Below are 22,490 nucleotides of genomic sequence, written 5' to 3' on the forward strand. Positions count from 1 at the left end.
TGTAAGAAGGAGCCTGGTAAGTGGAGCTCTGGGGGAGGAGTGCTCCAGGCAGCAGGGACAGCAAGTGCAAAGGCCCTGGGGCGCTGAAGGAAGCCCGGAGGCCAGTGAGAAGCACAGCAAGAGGTGGGCGAAGGCATGGGGGTCACTGAGGACCCCGGGGGTCTGGTTTCTTGCTACGCACAGGACAGTTGCCGGCGAGCTCAGAGCAGTGCTGGACTCCATCCAGCTCACGTTTCCAAGAGCTCATCTGGCTGTGCGTGGCTGCAGAGGGGCCAGCAGGGAGGCCTGAGAGGTGGCTCTAGCCGGTGCCTTGGTGAGCCTCAGGCAGGGTGGGTAAAGGGTGGGACAGACTGGACTTGCTTGGAGTCCGAGTCATCAGGAGTTAGAAGCCTTGCAAATCTGAGGATTAGACGCTCCCAGTTAGAACCAGAAGGAGAAGCCTCCGGGCATTTGGCCTCAGACGCTGACAGGAAGCTCAGGAGCCCTGGCTCCTGGCCTTGTGGCCTCAGCCCCCTGGGTCAACCTCCACCTCTGCCTGAAACAGCCTGCCCCCCATTCCGACTCAGCTGCCCCTGAAACTACCATGTCTGGCCCGTTCTAGTCCCCCAGAGTGCCCTGAAAGGCTGCCCCGCTTGCGTCCCTCATGGCAGGACTGGCCAGTGACCCAGGCTCTCCACACTGAGTGCTTCCTAATATTCCTTTTCCAGCTCCTCCCAAGGCCCTGATGAGATGCGGGCTACTGCCCTTCGGGCTTCATGCAGGAGGGAGCTGAGGTTCAGCAAGGCTCCAGATCGGCTTTTGCCAGCCCCCGGAGGCAGGCTGGAGAGGAGTGTGAGTGGGTGCGGTGGAAGGGCAGCCGCCCGCCTGCCTTGCTAAGGGGGTGGTGAGGGGACGGTCTTCAAGTGAGGAGGAATGTCAAGTGGTGTTGTAATTGGGATACTCCAGGAAGTGGTTCAGTGGGTGAAGAATCTGCCTGCAATGCAGGAGCTGCAGGAGGTATGGGTTCGATCCCTGGGTCAGGAAGATCCTCTGGAGGGGTGCACGGCCATCCAGCCCAGTATTCTTGCCTAGAGAATCCTCATGGACAGAGGAGCCTGGTGGGCTACAGTCCATGGAGTCACAAAGAGCTGGACGTGACTGACACAACTGAGCGGCACGGGGGAAAAACTGTTACACATGCTCAATTATTTTATATCAAGCCCATCAGGGTGAGGAGAGACCCCAAGTCTCAGCAAACTTGGTGTGTGTGTGGGGGGCGCTGGTGCTGGGGGTGGGAGGAATGGAGGTTTCTTCAAGTTGCAAGCCCAGGAGAGTCCTCTTACCCCACAAACTCATACCCTCATGACAGAGGAATTTCAGGTGCTGTGGGGGACACTTTGGTGAGGATCCCAGAAGCAGACAGACCCTTTCTCCTTGACCATGCTAAGTGGAAAGGAGGGCCTCCTGGGAAGGACAGACCAGCGTTTATCTCTGTCTGGGTCACCAGCAACTTCACACACTCCATGCCTCTCCACCCTCCCCCGGCCCCCTCGCCCTCCTGATAAGGTCCCAACTCCCTGATGAGTGGTCCTCATCATCTTGTCTCACGGTCTCCCTCTGGCCCTCCCTGAGACGCTTTGATTCTTAACCAGGCCTGGTAGGTTCCTGCTACCTGGACTATCATCTTCCTTTTGCTCACAGCTTGAGAACTTGATGTCATTTTTTTCCTGGTTTGGTTCAACTTTTCTCCTCAGTAAATCATCCCATGTGTCTCACCACTGGCAGGAGTCCCTGGTATGTCCTTGGCCCTCAGTTACCTCATCTCTTCAGCTGGGATGGAGGCTGGACTGAAATTTCAGAATTCTGAAGTACCTACACCGGGAAGGATCAGGGTCTCCAACCCGCAGGCCCTCGAGAAGGTTTCCACAGTGGTTGGCCAGAGATCAGTCATCCCCAGGAGCTCGGTCCTCAGCAGAGCCTGGCCCTTGGCAGGTAGTCAGGGTGAGTGAGGAAAAGCTGAACATTTTGAATTCCATTTTAGAATTACATTTTAAGTTTCAAATTAATTAAAGGAAATTTATTTGGCTGCACCAGGAGTTGTGGCACTTGGGATCCTTAGTCGCAGCCGATGAACCCTTAGTTGCGGCCTGTGGATCTAGTTCCCTGACCAGGGATGGAACCTGGGCCCCCAGCATTGGGAGTGCGGAGTCTTAGCCACTGGACCACCAGGGGAGCCCCTCAAACTAATTTTTTAAATCATGATTTTGCCTTCACAAATATGTCTGGGAATGGAACAGTGGCTGGGAAATGGGAACCTGATGAAGAATCATTTCTGGGGGCTCCCAGGAGCCGCCCCATGGGCCTCCACTTCCCCATCTGTGAAATGGGAACACTCAGGTCTCCATGGAGGACTGAGTGTGTTAGAGAGGCTCAGTGTTATTGACAGTAGCTGTAACAGCTCCGCCTCCCATGGAGACAAAGGTCTAGATTTCTCCAGACTCCAGAGGAAGCCCTCCTGAGCCTCCACCCCTCTGAGTCCTCATTCACCTGCCTATCCCTCAGTTTCCTTTCTTCCTCATTTACAGCGTCAGTTTTTTCATTCCCCTCTCACCTCCATCTGACTTCAACCTCCCAGCTAGATGGAAGTGAGAGGTGAATAAAAAAACTGACGCTGTAAATGATTAAGAAAGGGAACTGAGGGACAGATGGAGGGTCAATGGATAGATGAATGGATCAATAGGTGGCTGGATAGACAGGCAGATGGATGGATGGATCAATCGATGAGAGGATGGGTGGGTGAACAGATGGCTAGGAGAAGGACAATTATGACGATGATAAGAAGCGGCTATGATGCACGGAGGGATTCCTTTGTGCCCTGCCTGCATTTCACATACTCAATCTCATTAAATTCCCATTTCAGCTTGGTGAGGGAGACATTTATGCCCCCATTTCAGAGACGAAAAAAGCTGAGTCTGAGATGAAATGACTTACTAAAGACTCACAACAAAAATCCTTTCTCAACCTCCCTCTGTCCTCCTCAAATGATGCTGGGGGTGAGTGCGAGCCCAACCTTCAGAGCCCTGAGACCAGCAAGGCTGAAAGGGGCCCCAACCGGGATGGGGGGCCCAGGTAGGGGCAGTGCCTCCTCACCCAGTGTGAGCTATGTGCTGACAAAAAACCCCGGATTTCCTCACCTTGGTTCCTTCACTGCACGCATTTTGTGCCTAAGACCTGGTTTGATGGAAGACTCAGGAGGGATCCCTGGACAATGGTGCCCCAGCTCCGGGCACTGCCCTTGCAACTTGACATGCCCCCTGTCCCGAGGAACACACACACACGACACGCTGACCAGAGCCCCCCCAGATGGAAGCAGCCCCCACCTGCTGCTTAAGGACAGAAGAGTCCTGGCTACTTGCACACCTCTTGTAACGTGGCTCTGACTACCCCACTGGCAGCTCTGTCCGGCTTTGAGCTGCTCTGGTGGTAGGAAAAGTTGCTCTTTCTTCTGCAGGAAGAATGGACCAGAAGGAGGCTGACTTTTGGCCTCTAAGAGACTTTGATTCCATACCTACCACCTGGTCCCACCACCAACCGTTTGTCTTTTCTATTCTCTCTGCCCAAAGGCCCTCCTTGCTCCCGTTCATTTTGTAATGCTGGGCCTTTAGGCACCTGAGGACGAGCGGGGGACTGAGCCCCGAGACTCTTTCAGGAAAGGGGCAGCAGCTGTTGTGAACCTCAAGTCTGGAGTCAGTACTTCTTGGCCGTGTGATATCAGACTCGAGGGCTCTGTATCTTGTTTGCTGCTGCTGCTGCTGCTGCTAAGTCGCTTCAGTCGTGTCCGACTCTGTGCGACCCCAGAGACAGCAGCCCGCCAGGCTCCCCCGTCCCTGGGATTCTCCAGGCAAGAACACTGGAGTGGGGTGCCATTTCCTTCTCCAATGCATGAAAGTGAAAAGTGAAAGTGAAGTCACTCAGTCGTGTCCAACTCTTCTCGACCCCATGGACTGCAGCCTACCAGCCTCCTCCGTCCATGGGATTTTCCAGGCAAGAGTGCTGGAGTGGGGTGCCATAGCCTTCTCCGGTATCTTGTTTCCCTCAACACAAAGAGGCCAAGATGCTTTCACAGGGAGACTGGGGGTGTGGGTGGAGAGGTTGCCTGGAGAATTCAGTGAGTTGAACCCAAGGATGAGCTGAAAATATCGTGAGGTCTTGGGGCCTCCCCAAGAAGCCCGGGTTCTGGGCCCCCATATTCAGCTGAGCTTTGGGAATTGGACGAGGGGCTGCTTTCTCCAGGCCACCCACCTGCCCCATTACAGAGCCCCTTGTGGACAATGCCTGCACCCTCCCAACTTCCCCAACCTGGGCCCTCTCATCTCTTTCGCTACCCCGTCTTCTGAGTGCTGGTTTTGGGTGCTGGAGATTCTGGCTTTCCGGGGGTGTCAGGAGCCTCTGCCCGGATGCTGGGGAGGGACCTGCACCTGAGGAAGACGACTCCCTGGTGGACTTGGAAATGGCAAGGCCAGCAGGGAAAGCACGAGATCTCTTAGGGCACCCCCAAGGATAGCACCTGCCCGGCCCCCACCCCAGGGCACAGAATCCCCTTCTGGTCTGACCCCTGAGGAGACCTTGGAGCTTATGCAGATAGCTGCGCTTGAGGAAGGGTGAGCTTGGGGCTCTGAGGTGTGTGGCCATAGGCCCAGGACCAGAGTTGTGGTACTGCCTCTCTGGGGCTTTCTGGCCCTTTCTTATGCCTTAGACACCTCCTCAGAATCTTAGTTTTAAATGTCTCACCTAACATCCAGGATCCCTGCGGGGCCAGTTATCACAGAGGTTAAAAAGCTCACTGTGATATGGCAAGATGTGAGCTGTGTGTGCACACTGATGATAAAGCTGAGCAGCACATTTCATCTCAACCACACTTTGGGGCCAGAGATGAACAAAAATGACAAACCCCCAGCCCCAAGGGTGGGATATGAGCGCTTCTGTGACTCCTCTTGGTGATGAAGTACTACTATTTCATCTACTGCTACTGCAGATACCAGGCTTTGCTGCTTGAATTTACAGCCGAAGGAAATGCTAGATTTCAGCTGCGCTTGGTAAAAATAGTGATACTCTCCCCATTCAAACACGTGGGCCCAAGTCCATCCCTGACATTTTGCCTGCTCCCACCCTCTCTGCCAGGAAGAACAGCAGCAATAATAATGCCACATTCAGTGATGGATGGTGACAAGTGACGATCACTGGTCTTTATGGAGGCCTTGCACTGTGCCAGACACTGGGTGAGTGATTTTTCTGTGTCTTATCCTTACCACTTCCCTGGTGGCATAGACAGTAAAGAATCTGCCTGCAATGTGGGAGATCTGGGTTTGATTCTGAGACTGGGAAGATCCCCTGGAGGAGGGCATGGCAACCCACTCCAGTATCCTTGCCTGGAGAATCTCCATGGATAGAGGAACCTGGTGGGTTATAGTCCATAGCGTCGCAAAGAGTCAGACACAACTGAAGCAGCTAAGTACACATGGCACATCCTTACCATAGTGCCTGCAGGGTAGGCACTAGTATGGTCCCCATTGTGCAGAGGAATAAACTAGGGCACAGAGAAGTTAAGTAACCCAGCCAAGGTTACTCAGCTTGTAAGTGATGGTATCAGGATTTTAATCCAAGCCTATCTAACCACAGAACTTGTGGTCATTACTGAACCCTCTGTGTTCACAGAGGGATGTTCCCTGGGGCTGGGCTGGGCTCTAAGGATGTATAGTTGATTCTGCGTTTGTCGTCCCCATCCCTAGGCTAATGGATTTTAAATGGAGGCGGTACTAACTGTCCCCAGCTGTGGATGGGCCAGTCTAGGGGCAGGGTTCCCTCCAGCTCTGAGCCTGTGGCCAAGATGCCAGTAGGGGTAGCACTGGGCCAAGAGAACAGGGCAGGCTCAGGTGTGCAGGCCCCTACAGACCACTGGGGAGCCACGCACTCCCGTCCCTCAGAGCAGCAGCTCCTCCTGGCCCCTGGCACAGGGCGAAGCTGTCCCCAAGGAGCTTCTGTGAGATTTAGGTCATCACAGAGTGTTTATTAATCACCACAGACAGGACGGGGTTGGGCAGCTCCACGGGGAATCTGGAGCCGGAAGGAGCACTCACAGGAAGGAGCGGCAGGGGGTGGGGGGTAGGGGGGTCAGGATGGCTTTCTGGACCAGCCTCCTGGGCAGCAGGGAGCCCCTTCTCCCCTCCAGCTTTTATTTATTTTTGGCTATGCTGGGTCTTCCTTGCTGTGGGAGGGCTTTCTCTATTTGCAGGGAGCAGGGGCTACTCTCTAATTGTGGGCATGCAGTTTCTCCTTGCAGTGGCTTCTTTTTGTTGTGGAGTATGGGCTCCGGGGCATGCGGGCTTCAGTAGTTTTGACCCAGGCTTAGTTGCCCTGCGGCATGTGGAATCTTTCTGGACCAGGGATCGAACCCATGTCTCCAGCACTCTAAGGCAGACTGCCAACCACTGGACTACCAGGGAAGTCCCTGGGCTATTTTTAATGAATTGATGTGTGTGTGGTGGTGGTTGTGGGGGTGTGCATGGAACCCTTGAAGGTGGTGTAAAGGCATAACTGACCCACAGAGAACAGCACATCTCCCTCCTGCCCCTAACCTCCTGATCCTTCTCTGGGGAGTCAGTTCCTGGCGTCTTTCCAGAAGGTGTCCTAGGTTGTCTGTGCGCATACACCCTGCTTACGCAACAGACACTGATGACATCCAATCCCGTCTCTTCTGCATTGTGCTTCTTCACTGTGTCTTAAAGAATTTGCCCCATTAGGTTCATTCAGCAAATATTTATCGAGCACTTACTGAGTGCTGTCTTGTGGCACTTCCAGACCCTTGTCCTTCCAGACCAGAGCATGGTCCTCATTCCCCAAAGCTGTGTGCTCCTCACCTCCCCGGGTGTGGGATGAATCCCCAGCATCAAGGGATGTGTCTTCTTAACTTGGCCAGTGGTAGCTAGACCATGGTTGAAATGTCAGAGCCTGGCTGCAGGCAGGGAGGTGACCCAGGCTGGAGGTGGTTCTGATGCAATGGAGAGGGAGATATCCGAGCTGGAAGGGGAATGTGTTTGGGGAAAGGGAGGGGGGAAGTCCCCTCTGCTCTTGAGGAGACCCTCATCTGAGGGAGAATCAGGCTTGGAGAAGGACAATGATGTGGTGTGGGCAGCTGGCAGGCTGTGGGTGCCTGGGGCAGGCGTGGGACCCAGCCCGGGAAGGCGGGCACCAGCAAGGCCGAGGGAGCCCCTACTCTGCTGGGAGAGCCGCGTCTTCTGTCTGCTCTTCCAGTGAAGCATCTGAGGGCCACCCAGGTGCTGGGCGCTATACCTGGGTCTCACTGCACCTGCTCCACAGCAGAGGACACAGAGGTATGGGAGGGGAGGGCAGGAGCCAAGTCTCCTCCCTCCCTCCACCCCAGCCCTGCCCCTGTTAAGAGCCCAGGCTGCGGGTGCTCCTTCTATAGGTGCTTCCATCCAGGCTGATCCCTCAGATGGGACCTTAGGACACCAGGGAGCCTTGTCCACCCTGTCACTTTATTACATTTACAAGATAACTTGACTTAAAAAAATGCTGAAGTGATAAATGCTTTCTGCACAAAATTAAAAAGAAAAAACAAACAAAAACAACCAGCCCTGAAACCTACCTGTTGTACTGTGCAAACCACTCTGGTTCCTCAGGGTGGAGGCTGAGCTCCTGCTGAGGGGTCTGGTGGGGGCTGCTGCAGGGGCAGGGACCCTCCAGGCTGGCCTGAGCCCAGAGAACTCAGGAAGCAGGGTGGACATTTTCCTCCACACGGAAGTGAGTGAGGGGAAAAGGCTCCAGACCTCCAGAAGTTTCGCTTTGCTGATGCAGATCTAACTGTAGCGTTCTTAACATAAATGGGATCACGTAATAGGCCCTGTTCTGCTTCTTGATCCTCCGGGGGCTGGTGAGGAAGCGGAGATGGTGGCTTGGCCAATTCACTCTCCTTGTCTGGCCTTACAGGTCTACCTTTATTTCGGAGTCAGGCCCAGTTCAGAAGAGAGGAGATGGAGGCAGACGGCTCCAGCCCCGCCCCCTTTTGAGGAGGGAGGGGTGGGGGGCTGGTCCTGGGGCAGAGGCTCCATAGGTGGGTGACGACCCCTGTGGAGACTGCGATGGGCGCAGGCAGTGCCCACTGGGTGGATTATCCCAGCAGGGAGGCTTCCTTGGGGAAAGCAATTTTTAACTGTGAGAGCTGAAGCAACTTCCCTCCCCTCCTCTGTTGCCCTTTATCCCTGTCGGTCTGGACCTGCAGGTCATAGCCCCTCTGGAGGAAGGCAGAAGGTCTTGGACCCCCACGGTTCTGCCAAGGAGGAGGAGAGAGGGGTTCGGGAAGTCTGGGGGTGGTGTGGAGGCCTTGCTGGACTGCTTACCCCCTCAGCAACCCCTTGACGCTAGGAGCAGAGCCCAGGGATTGCTCTAAAGGGGCTCCCACGGCCACGTCTGGAGTCAGTTTTTTGCACTTTCACCTCTGCATTCCTCTGGGAGGGGATCCTCTCAGGTGGGCTGAGCCCACGGTGGGGCAAAGTGTCCCTAGCAGCCCCTGGGGACAGAGTTCATCACCCAGCTAATTTAAAGTCTTGGGGCTGGTTCTCATTGGTTGGCTTCAATCACATGTCCACCCCCAACCAATCACAGTAAAGCTCACAGCCAGGCGTGGGTCACTTGTATTCTGGGCTCACTGTGGTTCCAGCCATCCCTCCAGCAAGCAGGTGGCAGAGGGCACAGGGTTGGCCTGGGTAAGATTCTCAGGAGAGGGGCCCAAACAGTGGGAGGATGTGGACCACCAAGGCCTCCTTAGTGGCCCAGCCAGTACGGCACCTGCCCAGAGGGCAGGAAACACTGGATGGAGTGGCCTTCACCCTGGTGCTGCCCCCTGACCTCCAGACAGCTGCAGCCGCGGGGCAGCATGGGGAGGAGGCTGAGTGCAGAGCCTGTGGGAGGGAGACGTCAGCCAGCCCGCTCCAGGCTGAGATCAATGCCTGCTTCCTGACCGGCTGGGCAGGACTCAGTGTCCTGTTTCCAGGGCTGCCCTCCGTTCCTGGAGTTCTGTTCTCATCAGATAGATGCTGAGGGTCAGCTCAGGGCCTGCAGGTGCCTGGGGACAGGGGAATGCATGGCCAGGAGCTCCCAGCTGTCTCTTTCTGGACCTCTCCCTGCAGTCATGTCTCCACAGCACACCTGACAGAGGACCTTAGCCTCAGCCTGCACACCTGTCACATCCTCCCCAGGCAATCCCTTCCTACTGTTCTGGGGCTGCGGGCTGTGAGCAGGCTCTCCCTGCCCTCATACAGCTGACATACCTTGGAGAAGACCGACAGTAAACAAGATTCTGCAGAAAGTGGCCTGCTGGGAAGAAAGCAAAACAGGGGAAGGGAGGCTGTGGGCGGGCCTCGCCAAGAGGTGCCCTGAGGTGCCCCTGAAGGAAGAACAACCTGGGAGGAGGGCTCAGCAGCAGAACCAAGCTGGTGGTGTCTGAGGCCTGGATGGCCAGGCAGTGTGTCGGGAACAGGGAGGCTGAGGGTGCGGAGCACTGGGACTTTGGTTCTCTGTCCTGCCCTGGGTGGCCGTGAGCCCCTTGTATGTTTTGAGGGTTTCCTGCTGAGGAAGGAGAGACCTGGGCAGGTTCCTGGGAGGAGGCAGTTCCTGGGGCTGTGACACTGAGAGGAACCTTGGGAGCCTCAGGGCGGCAGCCTGCAGGGCGAGGTACCAGTGAGGCACTGCCTGGTTTTCGCATCCCAGTCACTGGTTAATTGACGCTGGTATTGTCATATTAAGATGCCAGTGTTACAGGAGCTGGCAGCTCTGAGCCTGCTGGCCACTCAGCCCAGTAAACCCCAGCCTGTGGGGTCCCCTCCTCACACACCCCTGCTCCTTATGGCTCAGGAGCAGCCCCTAGTCTCTGGGCCTCACACTTCTCAAATAAAGGAGCAGCTCAATTGGGCCAAGGGGCTTTTTGCCCTTCTGGCTTGTCTGTGGCTCTGAGAGTGCCCGGCTCAGCAAATGTTTCTTCAACAGCTACTGTGTGCCCCACTCAAGGCTGGGAGGGCCTGGGCCCCACCCTGGAGTAGAGGAGAGTATTTCAGAGTAAGGTGTGCTGGGAAGGGCTGGCTGTAGCCAAAGGTTCTGCTCATCTCACTGGCTTCTCACACAGCTGTGGGAGGGGGTTTGTTTTACAGAGAAGAAAGTGGGACCTGCCTCACAGGGTGAGCCGAAGTTCCCCTACCTGGCCCTGCTTGGTCCCCTCCACATCAGGAGGTGTGATGCCCCCCTCTGCTGTGGGCAGTGCCCTGGAAGGGCCATGAGCTCTCTGCCCACAGGTAGACAGTGCTTGCATCTGGACATGGGAGTGCCTCCCCAGGGAAGCTGGTGACCTTTGTTGCCCAGCCAAGGGCCCATAGTGGCTGCTGGTGGGTGTGATTAGGTTAGGAATTGAGTTCCCACCTGGCAGGCAGGTCAGGAGGGAGTTGCAGAGCCTGAGGAGTCAGGCTTATACCTCTGCTGGATGACCTTGGGAAGATGCCGGCTTCTCTGGGAAATGCTTCTGATCAAGTTTCTGGGGGAGGCTGGGGCCCCGGGGTCCGGCTGACTAGCTCTGAGACTGGCCCTCTGGGTGGGGGCTCTGTACTTGGTGCTGAGGGTGGCCTTGTCCCAAGAACTGCTTGAGTTCGACACAGAGTTGATCCAAGGTATTCCTGTCTATTCCTCAGCTGAGACCGTTTGCTGGAACTGTCTCCCAGCTGAGAGGTGTCTTGGCTCCTCTGGGGACCCTGGGTGTCTTGGGCCCCTTCCTCCTAGGGTGGTACTCTGTTCTCTGTCTTCTGGGAACCTGGTCAGGGGAGGGTGGGGAACTGAGCCACTTCCCTCCTTGGTCACCATGAGGGAGAGCGAGGAGAAGTTTCCTGAGAGCCTTTGGTCCCCAGGGAGCAGGAGAAAACCAGGACACCAAGTGCCAGTGGGCGGGGGGAGGGGCTGTGGCTGGGATCTCCTGGGATGCCCCTTCTCTCCACTGCAAGCTGTCAAGGCAAGGGCGCTCAGTCTGGGGGCAGATATACTTTTGAACTCATGAAACAGGGCCAGTGTCGTGGTAACAGTGGAGCGTGGTTGTGAGCCAGCGCTCGGTCAGCGTTCCGCCGTGAGCCTGCCGAGGGTGTTGGGTATGCTTGGTCCTCGGTCCTCACTGTAGCTGCACGACCCGGGCGAGGAGAGTGAGGCACAGGGAGGTGAGGGGATCTGTCACCACCGCTGGGCAGAAGACCTGGTGTGGCTCCAACTCTGGACAGCCTGGGGTGAGTTTTCTGGGTGGCCTTGGCCAGGCCGAACCGCCAGCTGCCTGGGGCTAGGAGCCTGGGGCTGGTGGGGCCTGTAGACCGCTCTGTCTGAGCCGCCAGCAATCTGGGCGGTGGCCAGAAAGCCATCCTCCTTGGTTAGAATCCTGCAGCCAGTCTCCCTGCTGTGCAGACACATAATTATATTTCACATTAAAGGGGGAGCTGGAGGCTGAGGGGCCGGAGAGCTCTTTGAGGCGGCTGCTCTGGGCACAGACCTGTCTCCTTGGCCCAAATCGGTGGCCCCTGAGCTGAGCAAGGGTTCAGACTGGTGATAAAACGGGGTCTCCCTTTTAGGCCAAGGTCCAGCAGGGCAGGTCTGTGTGCCGGGATGAAAGGCCTGGGCCCTGCCAATGGCTGAGAGATCTGAGGCCCAGACAATAGGCCCCAGGAGGCTTGAAGGGCAAGCCTGTGGGAACAGGCTGGGAAGAGGCAGAGGCAGGGGTGGCAAGAGAAGAGGGTCACATGGGGGTCAGGTCCTCCGAGAAAGAGGGCAGGGGGAGGAGCACAGAGAGAAAGCAGGAGAGAGGAAGAGTCAAGCAGAGCACAAGATGAGGAGAGAAATTCTATTAAAGAGGGGGAAATATGTGTGTCCGAGTGTGCACGCCTGGTGTGCAACGGGCAAGGAGTCCATGGGAATGTGCAAGCTGAGATCTGTGCACAGGTGCCCTCCTGCAGCCACCAGCCTGCACGTGGAAGTAGGAGTGTTTATCGCACCTGTGCACCTGCGCACCTGCAACCGTCATGTATGTCACGGCGTGCATTCTGCATGTGTGGATCCAGACGCCGGAGCTCGTGTACTTGGCTGTGTGTGCCTTCGCCATGCACCTGTGTGGGTCCCTGGGAGGACATGCCTCCGCCTGTGTGTGTGTATGTGTGTGTGCGCGCGCGTGTGCACGCTCGCGCGCGCGCTCCAGTGCGCAAGTGGCTGGTGGTGTGTCTGTGTGTGGAGGGGGGCCGGGGCCAGGGACGCCCGGTCAGGCCTGGGTCTCGTGGGCGGGGGCGGCGGCGGAGCGGCGCAGAGCGGGAGTGCTCTCGGCTGAGAGTTAGAGTTGTTGCCGAGCTGGGTTCTGGTGACAGCCGGGCGCGGAGCTGGGAGCGCGCCGAGCCTCAGTCTCCTGCCGCCTCCTCGCCCTCCATTCCACTCTCCCCGCCTTCTCCGGGCCTTGCCTCTGCCACCGCCTCCCGGGGAACCGTAGCTGAGGGCGAGCGGCCGGAGCGGGCGTGGAGGCGCGGGGCGCCTGGGCGTAGGGGAGCGCGCCGGGCCCAGCTTGGGATCAGATAGCAGCAGGCGGGGGAGGGGTTGGATCGGCCGCACGAGCCGCCGGACTGAGGGACGGAAGCCAACCGCGCCGACCGGAGCGTGCGCCCCGCGACCGGGGGCGCCGTCCAGGCGCGCGCCCCCGACCCGCTGCTGGACCGGGGCGATCGGCGGCCCAGACGGACGCGCCCCTCAGCATGGAGCGCCCCCGGGGGCTGCCCTGAGGCGGCGGCAGCGATGCAGGCAGCGCGGCGGCTGCCGGGGCCAGGAACAGCCGCCCGGAGCTCGGAGGACGCGGAGCGCGCCGTGCCCAGGGCACTGACCGAGGTAAGCGCCCGGGGGCTCGGCTCCAGCTCCCCGCAGGTCCCCTCCCGGGCCGACCGAGCAAGAGAGGGTGCCGCAGCAGGGCAGGTGGGACGGCGGGCTTGGTTCGTCCTCTCGTTTTCTGTTTTTCCCTTTTTTTCCCCCTTTCTCCCCCTCCCTGATGAGCTATCGGAGGAAATGCTGACTGCAAGCTTTTCTCCCCTGCCATGTCTCCAGCCGCCACCACCAAGGAACTTCGCTTCTTGCTAACCTTCGTCCTGGGGGCGCTCCGGGAAACTTTGAGGCGCCCACGGTCCCCTTCTGGAAGACTTGCACGAAAAGATTCGGGAGGGAGCGTGGGAAGGCACTTTCGTGGGCAGCGTCAGTCTTACTCATGACCTTCTCCGGAGACCCCCCGACCCGGGTCGGGATGCGGAGGGGAGCGTGGACTACTGGAGGCCGGGAAAATGCCCCCAGGCCCAAGGGCTGCGGGTCCTTGGAGTCGGCTCTCTTTCCCATCTTCTGTGCTTTAATGGAGCAAAAACATTCTGGAAACGGTGTTCTCCGCTGGCGAGTGAGCTAGCCAGCGAGTCCAGGCGCACCTTTTTTTTTTTTTTCCTTTGCTTTTAGAAACCGGCCTTGATCGCGGAGCGGGGGCCCTTGGCTGAGAAGCCCGGCGGATTCAGGGCCGGGGTCCCCTCACCGTGCTGCGGTCTGCTCTGGACGTCCTGGGGAGCGGGGAGGGGCCCCGGAGAGAGCAGCTGGGTGCAGAGCTCCTGTGGGGCTTCAGATGGGATTCGAGGCCTGTTCTGACGAGTGTGCACATGTCATGTGAATATTTAAACACCTGTGTTCAGAAAGGGAGGGCACAGGAAAGTGTCTCTTTGGAGGTGGTCTCTAGTTCCGCCTGCCCACGGCCTGGATCTGCTAGGACCTGGCCACCCTGCTTCCCGGGCTGCTCATCCTCCCGGAGCACTGCACTGCCTGGGACCACTGCCCCGGACCACTGCCCGCTGCTTCTCTGCTCTCCCGTGCCCAGGACGGGCCCTGGAATAAAGTGCTGGGGACCTCCTGTCCCCCATATCCATGTCCCGTCCCACAGCCCGGGGTTTTCAGGCTCCGTTTCCTGGGAGCACAGAGGCGCCCACACGCCGCTGAAATCAGCAGCCACCTCCTCGAAGGTGTGAACCCAGAAGGTGGTAGCCTCTGGCCTACCCCTCACCTGCTCCCTAGGTACAAAGGACAGCCAGGCCCTGGCTGCTGCCCGGCTTGGACCCCAGCCTCCCCTTGTGCTAGTTTGCTCCTTTGCAGTGCCTTACCACAGGTCTCCGTCCCGCCGCCACCATGCGGGCCAGGGAGGGCCAGGGAGGGGACAACCCATGGAGCGGGGGGTTTCTGGCCTACCTGCTGCATGCTTCCTCCTCCGTTGTCAGAAGAGCACCCCCACCTCGTGCTGGATTCCCATCCCAAAGAAACTCCCCAGCAAAATCTGCCCCTCAGCTTTCAGGCAGCCCCTCCCTTCCAGGTAGGGGGCTGGGTTTTGGCAGCTCCAGAAAGGGGGCTTCCACCATGTGGGGCCAAGACCCCAAGAGAGAGCAGGGTGCAAGGGGAGGGGCTTGCTTGAGCATCCTTGGGGACAAGAAGGGGGCACCAGTATGCTGGACAGCAGCGGAGGGCCCTCTTCTCTACTGATGTACTGCTAAGGGCATGCACTGGGCATTCTACAAATGCTGGGTGTTGACAAACACCTGTGTGTGTCTATGTTTGTGTGCCCAGTCATGTCCAACTCTTTGTTACCCCATGGGCTGTAGCCTGCCAGGCTCCTCTGTCCATGGGATTCTCCAGGCAAGAATACTGGGATGGGTTGCCATTTCCTTCTCCAAGGGATCTTCCCAACCCAGGGATTAAACCTGGGTCTTCTGTACTGGCAGGTGGATTCTTTACCACTGTGATTGGGACACACGTGGCACATCTGAATTCCCAGTCCCAGACCTTACCTTGTGCCCCTGTCCAGGTGAGGGTAGAGCAGAGCCCCCTCCCTAGCCCTGAGTGGGATGGACCTTCCCTTGGTGAAAGGGGCAGATCCTGACTTTGTTGGTCTCTCCCTGGACCTCCTCCCATGCCCGACTGCCATGTCAGACCCCCACTGGGCTTCAGGTTGCTCAGGAGGGGACCCCCTGAGATATGTGCCTGGTGGAAGGATGTTCAGTGAACTGTGCTGTACTGGGAGGAAAAGGTGCCCAGGGAGGGGTAAGATCTTGCGCAGAGCCACGCAGCTTGTCAGGAGCTTGAGCGTCAAACTCCACCTTGCTCTCCCTAGGCCAGAGGGCTGCCCTGTTGGGTTTCTTGTCCCTCCTCTCAAGGCTGCCCAAACGGGACAAGGTAACGCTGGTGGCCCTGAGGCAGCGGAGTAGTAGCAACCGCAGTGATAACAGTAGCAGCGGTCACAGCGACAGCAGCGCCTGTGCTTGTGAAGCACTGGGACTGGCTTGGCTGTGGGCAGATTCCTCTGGCCTGGTGAGGCCTCAGGTGCCCTGGCCATGGCTGGCAGCACCAAGCATGGCACCCGGAGCCTTGGCACAGTGTCTGGAGTGGAAGCAAATGCAGTGTCACTCCCAGAAACCTCTGTGGCCCTTGTCTGGCTCCAGGCAGGAGGCTGCTGGAGCCCCCCTCAGGGCCCACCTGAATCCCACTCTTAGCCTGCTCCTCCCAGCTCCGGCTGGCTGTCCTTTGACTGGGTTCACCTTGTTCTCGTTGCTGGGCCCCTGCTGGGGCTTTTGCTGTGAGTGACACTGGGCACACCTGCCCCGCCCCTGGGGCTGCAGCTGGAGCCTTGCCACCGCTGACCTGGAGGAGGGGTTGGGGGAGGCAGCTTATGGACCGCAAGTGGGTGGAGGCTGGGCTGGCCACTTGGAAGGTGCGGTGGGTGTGGGCTTGGTCCACAGGATGGCTGCTCCAGAGGAATTTGGCCGTGTGGTAGGGAGACAGCCAGGGTAAGGCCAGAGATGAAAGAGAGCCAGCCTGAAACTGGGCTGCGGGCAGGGCAGGAGGCTCAGAGGCTTCAGAGAAGCCGTGGGGGTGGGGATGGGGTTGGGGGTGGGGGTGAGGCCAGGCTCAGGCAGGCGGGTTTTCCAGAGGATCTGGGGCTGAGAGCAGAATTGGAGCCCTCACTGGGCACTGGCTGAGGGCCCAGCACTCTGCCAGCTGATTTAATTTCCTAATGGTCAGCCAGTGCAGAGGGTGGCAGTAGCTTTTGAGTCCCAGGGAGGCTCCCGGAGAGACTGGAACGTGGCTCCGACCCAGAGCCCACCTTCCTGCATCCCCCAGATATCCCGCCCAGACGCGTCTCTGCGCCAGGCTGACTGTGGCGGCTCCTGCACCCAGGGCTGCTCCCCTACAGGGCCTGGTGCCTGCCCGCCATCCCAGCTCCCAGGTTGCTGTGTCCTCAGGGCCTGGTTAAGGCCTCGCATGCAGTAGGAGCCCTGTAAATGTTCAGCGGGTCTGGGTCTGGGCTGCTGTCTCTGCCGCAGAGCCTCAGCAGAAGTGTGCTCCCGGGGTGGAGACTCTGGTGCTCTCTGCTGAGCTGTGGCCCCAGTGCAGTGTCTGGCATTCAGAAGGTGATTCATAAATGGGTGTTGAGTAAATGGAGACCCGGCCCTTGCCCTCAAGGATCTCCTTATTTCGGGAGAGACTTTGGGGCAGACAACTGGGGCAAATGCAGCCGGTGGTCTGACTGTGGCGAGTCACTTCTCCTCTTGGGCCTCAGTCTGTCATCTGTGAAGTGGGATCAAACACCAGGCGGGGAGGCTTCTGAGATGCCCAGTCCGGGACAGTGAAATGTGAGCCTCTGTGTGTGCCTCTGGGGGTCCTAAACCAAATGGGGTGTGGAGTGGAGGGGCTCCGTGGCATAGGGCGTGGGCTGGTGCTGGGGCTTTTGTTGTGAGTGACACTGGCGCAACTGCCCCTCCCCTGACACCTTCCTCCACTTGGACAGGTGGGGAAACTGAGGCCCAGCAAGGGCAGGCAAGTCGCCTCCCCGCTCCACTGCCTCCGCTCACCCCACCTGTGTCCCGCTGCTCCGTCTTCCTGCCCAGCTGCTGAAGTGGCAGCTGCAAGGCTGCATGAGGCTGTGGGGGCCCTGGGCCCCGAATTAGCCTTTAGTCAGGTAGCACCACACGTGGCCCTCTTTGCGTGGCCCCTGGGGTCTGGGCTCTGGACCCTCCTCATCCTGGTCCACCGGGCCCTGCAGACTGGTCCTCCTTGTGCCTTCGCTTCCTCTTCCCCTCAGGCCATCCTGCTGCCTCCCCTCTGCACCTCCAGCATGCAGGCCAGCTCCTGCCCCGACACTCCCCTGCAGATGTCCACTTGACTCTGCCCTCATCACCTTCAGGTCTTGCCTCTCGGGCCCCTGGGCAAAGCGGTCCCTCGTGTTTGTCTTGTTTCCTTTCGATCTCCCTTGGAGTGTTAGTACCTTGAGTGCTCGTCTCCTGAGCTCACCTCTGGGACACAGCCCGGTCCCACCAGCTCACTGTGGCCCTGGTCCCCAACTGTGGGGGCGTCCTGGGGGAGAGGACGGTGGGACATGCCCACTGTGGGAGTGGGGAGCCTGTGGCCTGAGAGGGACAGCCCCAGCTGGAGGTGGCAGGTCTCTCTAGGAGCAGAGTTGGGGGCAGCAGTTGAGACCCTCTGCCCCTAAAGCCTCCTCACAGCATCTTGGAGGCATCCCTTGGAGAGCTGGGCTGGGTGGGTGAGTGGGGGGAACGTGGAGATAGCAAGGTACTGAGCTCTGTGTGTGTGTTTGAACAGCCGATGGCCGAGGTCAGAGAGGGGCTGTGTGCCCCCGCTCCCCGCCCACCTCCTCTCCTTCCAGCTGCAACCCAAGCCCCCTGAGTTGGCTGCTCCAGCCTGCAATTCCCCAGCACTTAAAGCAAAAATAAATCTCTGCCAGCAGCTGGCATTCTGGGTGGTAGCAGTCATACCACCCCCTGCCCCGACCCTGTGCCTCTGGGCTCTTGGTTCCAGGCCAAGCTGGGCCAGGGGTGCCAAGGGGAGCTGGCTTCATCTGGCCTCTTTCCAGAACCAGAGGGGCCTCTCTGGGTCACTGTCACTGGGAGGGCAGAGGAGGATGGATGCTGGTGACTTCTGCAGGAGCTGGGATCTGGGGGCAGGTGGGGGCTGAGAGGTGGGGCTTCCCAGGGGCCTGGCCATGATCTTGTGGAGGCGGGGTGTGGGCAGGGCCCTGGAGCCCCTCTCACATGACACCCTTGGGATGGGCCCCTGGATCTCGCTATCCTTGCTGGGCTCTCTTTCTGTTCTCAAAGAGCTCTGGAGGTCTCCGATGGGTGAGTTTTAGTGACACAGGCCTCGAGGAGCTCAGAATTCAGCATTATTCACTCTTCTGACAGTTAAGTCTCCAGCAAGCATCATTGCTATGCCCTGTGCCTGGGGCTGGGGCCTGGGAACTGATGTCTCGGTTGGGGGGGATAATGAAACAAGTGAACAGACACTTAAGGAAGCGTAGACTTTGTCATATTCTTCTGCTAATTATCACAGCTTTTTATGACAAGAGTGTTACATGCTCATAGTAAAGCATCAGACAATTTTAAGGATAGAAATGAATTTCTTTTTCTCAAACTTTGTCTTCCCCTCACCCCTACTATGAAGCTACATGCACTTGAGGTGACTGTCATTAGAGAACTTTCTGGGTTGTCCGAGTGCTTTACCAGTACGTGTCGGCAGCGCCCTGTGTCTCTCTCCCCATTCCCGTTTCCATGTTTCTCATCTTCCCTCCCTGCTGTCCATGCTGGTGCCCCAGGCCCCATCCCCTGGGGCTTCATCCTATCTCCTTTGATGGTGTTGGCTTGAGGGCTGTCAGAGCCTTGGAACCATGGAATCTTAGCTGTGGAATCTAGGAATGCACAGCCACCCAAGTTCCCAGGCAGTGGGCTCTGAGTTGTGGTTGTGGCCTCTTTGGGACAGAGAACCTGGAATTTGCAGAATTGGTGTATGTTGGCCCTGGGAGGTGTATTGGATCTTTGCTGGGGTACCTCCTTCCTCAGCCCCCTCGGGCAGCAGTTGGAGAATCCAGATCTGGCTCCACCCTCAGAAATCCTGGTTCCAGGGGCCCAGGGTGGAGCCCTGGCTTAGCACCCATGGGTAGGTCATCCTGCTGCAGTCAGACCTGGGCTGTCCATGCCTTCAGGGACCGTGTGGCCCAGCATGGACAAATTCGAGGCTGAGGCCAGTGTGGTGCCTGACCCTGAAGGGGAAGTGCTGGCCAGGTTGCTCCTCTGAAGCCCTGGGGGTGGTGGGGGGCCGGGGAAACAGGCCTCTGCTGGGGACGGTCACCCTCAATCCGCCACTGAGTTCCTGCTGGGTGCCACCATCACTCCTGTTACCTGGTTTGGAAGAATCAGGACGGTCCCCGCCTGGGGACCACTGAGGGGCCCTGGAAAGGGTCTGAGAGGCTGAGTTGAGAGGACCGCCGGGGTGCTCACCCCGAGCCTCAGCAATCCTCCTTGTGAAGTGGATGTGAGCATCACACCTCCGTCTGGGAATCTGTTTTCTTATCCCCCTTCCTCTCCAGCTCTGCGGCCAGGGCAGCCAGGGCAGCCTCCTTGCTCCCTGCCCCCAGCCCCTCTGCCATGCAGGCCGGAGGCTAACTGTGCCCATCACCTTGGCCCGCTGTGCCTCAAGCTGTCAGCAGCACCTGCCTGGCCAGGGTGGCCAAGTCCCCCCCCCCAACCCCCACCCCGGCTCCAGGAGCCTTCAGGACCATTGGAGGGGATGCCTTCAAAAGTCCTTGAGGGCAGCCACAGAATGGCCTGTCCCCTCCCTGGGGGCTTCATAGCAGAGGAGACCCCAGCCACCCTCTTTCTTTCCCCTGCTGGCCCTGCCAGCTATAGCCTCAGGGCACTCGTGGGCTTTGTCCCAATCCTGCGGCAGATGCCCTGACCCCGAGGCTACAGAGCGAGGTGGCCAAGCTCTGGGTCCTGTCCTGACCCAGCTGCCCTCCTGGTGGGCCTCAGATCAGACACTGGTGGAGGGGGTGGTGGGGGAGCAGCACCCCTGGGCGCTGTGACCTGAGCCTGTGGCCTCAGGCTGCTCATCTGGGAACTGGGAACATGAGGGCAAGTGGTTGAACAAATGTGCACAGCTGACGTGTCTGCACTGCCCTGCGTGGGGCTGCCGTCCTGTGGACGTCAGTCAGCTAGGCCCCAAGGGGGAATGGAAGTGGGATGGTGGGCAGCTGGCGTGTCTGCACTGCCCGGCGTGGGGCTGCCGTCCTGTGGACGTCAGTCAGCTAGGTCCCAAGGGGAAAATGGAAGTGGGATGGTGGGCAGCAGGTGGAGTCTGTACTACTTTCTTCCATAACAAGTCAAAACAGACTGGGGGGCTTAAAACAGAGCAGGCTATTGTCTCTCAGTTGCAGGGCCAGAGTCTGAATTCAAGACTTTGGCAGAGTCGCTTCCTCCTTGAGGCCTCCTGGGGTTCCTTGGCTGGCAGACATGTCCCTGCCATGTGTCTTCACATGGCCTTCTGCTCCCCGAGTCTTCTCTCCTCTCTAGAGGACACTTGTCCCTGGATTTAGGGCCATTTTCCCCTGATGACTCAGTGGTAAAGAACCCTCCTATCGATGCAGGAGACCTAAGAGGCATGGGTTTGATCCCTAGGTTGGGAAGATCCCCTGGAGGAGGGCATGGCTACCCACTCCAGTATTCCTGCATGGAGAGTCCTGTGGACAGAGGAGCTTGGCAAGCTACAGTCCATGGGGTCACACAAAGTCGGACATCGCTGAAGTGACTTAGCGTGTATGATCCAGGATGATCTCATCTCCAGATCCCTTGCTTAATTATACCTGAAAAGACTCTTTACCTAAAGGAACTCACACTCACAGGTACTGGGTGAACACGTAGTTTGGGAGAGCCATCACTCAACCTGGGTATGCTGCCCTGCATCCTGATTTTTTTTTCTCCTTTAAAAAAAATATGTAGTTTTTAGCAATGTGTCTTGGAGAGAGAAGCATACTCAGTATGCTTGGTTTGTGCTACTTACCAGCTGTGTGTCCTTGGGCAGACTTCTTGACTGTTCTGTGTCTCTATTTGCTCATCTGCAAGTGGAGGTATTGATGGTCCTCCCCCTCATCAGACTGCTGGGAACCCTAAGGGGAAGTGGACAGGAGAGGTGTAGTAGATGGCACCTTGGATCAGCACGTCCATGAGCAGAATGGTTTTACAGTTGCCTGCATTGCGTGCATTGGGCTGGATTTCTGGTTTGTGAGCAGCCTCATCACCCCACATAACGCTGCTGTGATCACCCGGGTCCTGAGGTCCCTGTGCCAGGACCACGCAAGCAGGAAGTCCGCATGTAGCCCTGCTGGGTCAGAGGGCCTGTTCCTTGGCAACTTTTAGAGCCACTAGCGATGTGCCCTCCAGGGTGGTCGCTGCCCTGCCCCTCGGAGAAAGGATGAGACTCTGTCCTTGTCAGCGCCTCCATGGGCACCTTTCTTGTTTTAGAGCCAGAGGAGCTTTTCTTCCTGTTGAAATACCTTCCTGTGGTTCCCTTCCTGGCTGCTGCTAGCTCCTGCTGAGCGATTATTTCCTTAACCTTTGTCCTTCCCCAGGTTGAGGTCTTTCTCGGTGCCCCTGCCACATGTGGCACCCTTTCTCATCCTGGTGGGTCCTCATGGTTAGACCCAAGGATGGCGAGCAGCTGCCTGATATCCAGATACCGACACTGAGGCTCAGAGAGCTCACGTAGCAGCCCAGCCTCTCGCTTCTAATAGTTCATCTGTACCTGGAGCCTGCAGGGCCTCCCCAGGTGTCTTGGTTTCCCTGCAAGCCTGCTGTCACTGGAGGGAGAAAGTTGGGTTTCAGTCTTCCTGTGCCCCCATCCTGGCTGCATCCCTAGGCTGCCAGGCAGAGTCCCTTTGGAGATGGCTGATGTGCTGTTGAGCCGCTGGGATCTGCTGGCCTGAGGTTGCTGCCCTGGGAGCTTGGGTGTCCTCAGCCCCCTCCCTTGGCTCCTGGTGACCATCAGGATATTTTGCATGCTTCAGCAAAATGCCTGCCTTGGCAGTGACTTCAGCAACCCATGGTGTCACTGGGTGCCTTTATTTCTCAGGAAGTGCTCTGATGTTTCACTGAGACTCGGCACCCAAAGATGATAATGAAGATGACTGTTTACTGTGTGTTCTGGTTCCAGGCACTGCGCACAGTGCTCTCCTGAACTTTGTCTCATTTAATTCTCAAATGTACTGGCTGGGAGAGGGGCAGGGATTGAGAGATGAGGCACCAAGGGAGGCAGGCAGCCAGGTGGAGAAGCGCCGAGGCTGGAGGCCCCAGGACCTTCCAAAGACATGCGGTCCTGTAGGAAGGCCATGGGTCCTGCTGGGTTCTCCCCTGAGGGAAGGCTGAGACCTGGGCTGAGGATCCAGGTGCAGTGTTGGGCATGAGCCAGTTTGGCCTAGATTTAAGTAGGGCTGCCCCTTGCCCTGTCTGTGGCTCCAGGCAAGCAGCTTCACCCTTCTGAGCCTCACTATTCTGAGAAACAGGGCCAAGTCTGCCCTTTCAAAC

At 58.1% G+C, this 22,490-nt stretch overlaps 1 protein-coding gene across 2 annotated transcripts in view; it reads left to right on the forward strand.

Annotated features, from left to right (window-relative positions):
• Positions 12,709-22,490, forward strand: part of KCNJ12 (potassium voltage-gated channel subfamily J member 12) — a 37,283-nt gene continuing 27,501 nt past the window's right edge. For both annotated transcript variants that reach the window (XM_018064828.1, XM_018064829.1), the window contains exon 1: positions 12,709-12,939. The gene's annotated coding sequence lies outside the window, so the exon portion shown is untranslated. The remainder of the gene's footprint in view (positions 12,940-22,490) is intronic.

Source organism: Capra hircus, chromosome 19, assembly GCF_001704415.2.
Source record: "Capra hircus breed San Clemente chromosome 19, ASM170441v1, whole genome shotgun sequence".
Taxonomy (NCBI): domain Eukaryota; kingdom Metazoa; phylum Chordata; class Mammalia; order Artiodactyla; family Bovidae; genus Capra; species Capra hircus.